We start from the raw sequence: 3742 nt of genomic DNA, 5'->3' as shown, positions 1-3742 counted from the left end.
CACCCTGAAACCAGAGCTATAAAGTTAGCAGTTAATCTCAGGGGACTAATCTTCAGCCAGTGTCAGTCGGCATCACCTCACCGTGTGCTGGCTCAGGATTTGGCCCCAGGATGAGGAGACTGCTGTGCAGCAGGGACCAGAAAAGGACCCAGAAAAGGAGACACTGCTCCCATGGGGAGTCTCTGAGCTACTGGGGGGATTAGCAGGTCCCATGATAGACTGGAGCTGGGTGGAAATCAGGTGCATTTTTATTGCTGAAGATATTTGAGGAGCCAAAAAAAAAAAAAAGGGGGGGGGGAAAAACAAAAAGAAAAGGAAAATCACAATGCTGCTTCAGCTTTGCATGGCATTGTCTGCTTCATCTCCCCAGAACAGCTCACTGGTCTCAGGGGTCACCTTCCCTTTCACTGTCCCCATCAGCAGCGTGTGTTTTCTGTTGGGAAAGAGAAAGAAATGAGAGAGGCTGGTTTGGGGGTGGGAGAGGTCACTCATTTAAGGCTTGTTCTTAATCCCTTTTCTGCTGCAGACTTCCTGTGTGTCTTTAAAAGCAGATCTAACCAGGGACCATGGCACCTCTGATATTATCCTTTAGCAGGTGACATCTCACTTGCCCCTCCATGAGTGAGGTGAGACCTATCAAATCTCCTGTGCCTGCAGTGGGAAAGGCAAAAGTAGAGGCATCCCACTTTTCAAGGTATTTCTGCACATGTTTTTTCCCCCCATATTTCAGGTAGAAAGACATTTAAAAAGAAGCTTTGTTTTCCATGCAGTTTCAAAATTTAAAATATTTTCTCCTACTTTTTTTCCAGTAGGTTTAAGTGAACTACAGTTTTCTCAAAGGGTTCAGAAATCTTCTTCATTCTTTTTTTAGCAGTAGAGGGAGTAGGGTGAGGGAGTAATGAGCATAAAAATGTGCATTAGAAAGGAAGGAAGGGAGGAAGGAAGGAAGGAAAGAAAAAAGGGAATTAAAAATCTAACTCATTTAAAATGGCTTTTCAAAAACCTCACCTTTCTGGTAAAAATTAAAAGGTAATTAAAAATTACTTTCCTGCAAAATATTTCCTTATTGGTGAATCACATCTTAAGTATTCTTGCAGTCAAAAACATTTGGTTTCATCCTTATTTATTTCTGCATTAAATAAAAGCAAGCTGAGATGTGGGAAATCACTTTGATGGAAGGCATTTTCTGAAATCTGTGTATTGCCTAAATTCCACCCCAGATCTGTTTCAGACTTACCCAAATTGAACGAAACCTGTTTGAATTTCACCCATCACTGCTGTTAATCCTTCTTTTCTTCCCATCACAAAAGAAGAAAGGTTTCATCTGTGTCCCTGGGAGGCATCCGAAAGACGAAGCCCCTCCTTACCCCCGATTTAATTTTTCGAGAAGATTCAGCTCCCAGGATGCTCAGGTATCGCTGGCTGGACTGTGCAAAGGACTCTGAGGTGTGTACCTTCCCCTCCAGCTGCAGGCAGCATCTGTGCTGGTAATAACCTTTTGGGCTGCGATTTGAAATGCGAATTTCACGCTGTTTCAGTGGCACACAGACACTGGTCCTACACTGATCTTCCACCCAAGGCAGACCTGGCCTGTGCCCCCACAGATGCTGAGGCATGGGCAGGGCCAGTGCCCAGTGATGTCCTGCACCACACTCACCAGACCCTGTCAGTCTTAGCTCTGCCCTGAGCCAGCAGAGGCATTTCTGGCTTCAATAGCCTTTAAATGATTTTCTTTCCATGATTGTATGTGGTAGCCCTATGTCAAAGAGCTCCCCCTCTTAACTACACACTGGGGAAAATGGCTCTTCTTTTGTTTCTTTTTTTTTTCTCTGAACTTGCCACTAACTAGTTTCATCTGATGTCCCCTGGCTCTTGTATTAGAAGACACAGCAAACAGTCATCTTCTATTCATATTTTCCAGTCTTGCGATCTCTATCATATCCCCTTCGGTGGTGTCTTTCCCAGCCTGGGTAATCTGAGTCCATTTAATTGCACTCCTATCCTGTTTGAGAGCTGAATTAATTATCTGTTTAATTATCTGTTTAGTCTATTCTTAACCTATTGTTAGGGTTTCATGGCCTGGAGCCACCCTGGTGTCTGGTCTGTGCTAGACTGCTTTGTAGGGCCCACCAGGAAGGAGAACCTCTGGACATGAGCTCAGCAGAGGCTGGATTTATCTCGTGGCATCTTGGACACCAAAGCCCACCCTGAACTACTGTAGAAGGATGCCAGTCCCACTCACTGACTGACAGGCAGGCTAAAATGGTTATTTTCCTCATTCAGTCTGATAACAGCAGTGCCAAAAATTACAAGTCTGGGCCCATGAACACCTCTGCCCCAATAGAAGGCAGTGCTTAGTGAGGGGACGTGCCCTTCAGCAGAGCAGGGAGCAGAGCCAAGCAAGACACCCTTCTCCCCCTCTCTGCTCATTACCCTTTGGGTTTTGCCCAATCCTCATGTATCCCTCTGTGGTCAACATCCCATGACCTTAAAGGTGACTCTGGTGCTGAGGTGACTCCTCACTGGTGGGATGCTCTGAGCCTGCCCACAGTGCACTGCAGCAGCCCACAGTGCTAATTGCTTTTCCTAACTGGTTTTCTTTCCTATCTGTAACTAATTCAGTCCCGCTCATTTACGATCACATTAAGTGCCAGGCGATAATAAGCAGCAGAGGAAAGCCTTGCTGGGGCAGAGGGAGGAGGGCTCAGCATCAGGCAGAAGCTTTGCAGGATCAAGCCTCTAAGTGGTTGCAATTCAGTGACGATTTAGCTCATTTGACCTGCGAAATGTATCCCTGGAACGCGTGCTTGCAGCTGTCTCTCACGCACACCTCCTCAGCATCAAAAACTGCTTATGTCTTCCTTTCATCTGCACCAGATGGTGGCCGTGACACCAGGGGCCTGTCTTTTTTCCATGCCATCCACACAGGACTTGACAGAGTGAAGAAGAAAGGTACTTCCACCTTGAATAGACCTGGCAAACGTGCCCTGAAGACCCCACACCCTGCCTCTGATAATTGCACCAACATTGTCTTGCAGCATGAACCACTCCAGCTCTCTGTTTTCTTTCAAAGTGTATTTGTTTTACAGCTGACATGTTTATATATGTTAACTGTTTGCTATAGATATCCGTCAGCTTCAACTGGCAAAACCAAAAAAAGAGAAAGAAAAAAAAAAAAGAAAAAGAGGGGCTGGCTCCAGGCCAGAGGTATGTTTCTTAAAAGCACTTTGCTTTTTGTCACATGGTTTTGCACAGAAAGAGAAATGAGGAGAGGGAGGGTGGACTGGCAGAGGATATTGTTCTTTAAATACTGTGAAAGAATTTCATACGAAAATGTACTCAACTTTTCAGATATTAGCCCAAGAGCCATAAAAAGTTATTTTATAGTCCTAGAAATTATACACAAACATTGGTATACTGTTTGTCATAAAAACTGCTCTAAGGAGGGAATCGTGCATTATGCTTTTCGAAATATGACATTTATGAGCTGCCTCTGATTGTTACCAGAATGTTTTTTAATGAAATAGAAAATGTGTGTCTGTGTGTTCATGTGTGTTTGTGTGTACATACAATAAGAGGATGTGTCACTGAGAAAGAGACAACTGAAAAATATTTTTTACTCAGCCCAGAGGTTTTCATCTTTCTCCCTTTCAAAGAACAAAGATCACAACCCCTCCTGCCAGTGAGAGGAAAGGCAGAAGTGTCCATTTCTTCAAATTTGGAGGGAAATCAGGAAAATTTC

The 3742-nt window shown here is 44.4% G+C and overlaps 1 long non-coding RNA gene across 1 annotated transcript; it reads right to left on the bottom strand.

Annotated features, from left to right (window-relative positions):
• Positions 1 to 230: 230 nt before the first annotated feature.
• On the bottom strand, positions 231 to 1725 carry LOC116444677. Its single transcript, XR_004240441.1, has 2 exons — positions 1238 to 1725; positions 231 to 433 (listed from the first exon to the last, which is right to left on the bottom strand). It is a non-coding gene; the product is annotated as an uncharacterized LOC116444677 (long non-coding RNA).
• Positions 1726 to 3742: the final 2017 nt, after the last annotated feature.

Source organism: Corvus moneduloides, chromosome 5, assembly GCF_009650955.1.
Source record: "Corvus moneduloides isolate bCorMon1 chromosome 5, bCorMon1.pri, whole genome shotgun sequence".
Lineage (NCBI taxonomy): Eukaryota > Metazoa > Chordata > Aves > Passeriformes > Corvidae > Corvus > Corvus moneduloides.
Note: the sequence above shows the minus strand (reverse complement) of the source record. Positions and strands in the feature narration are given on the sequence as shown.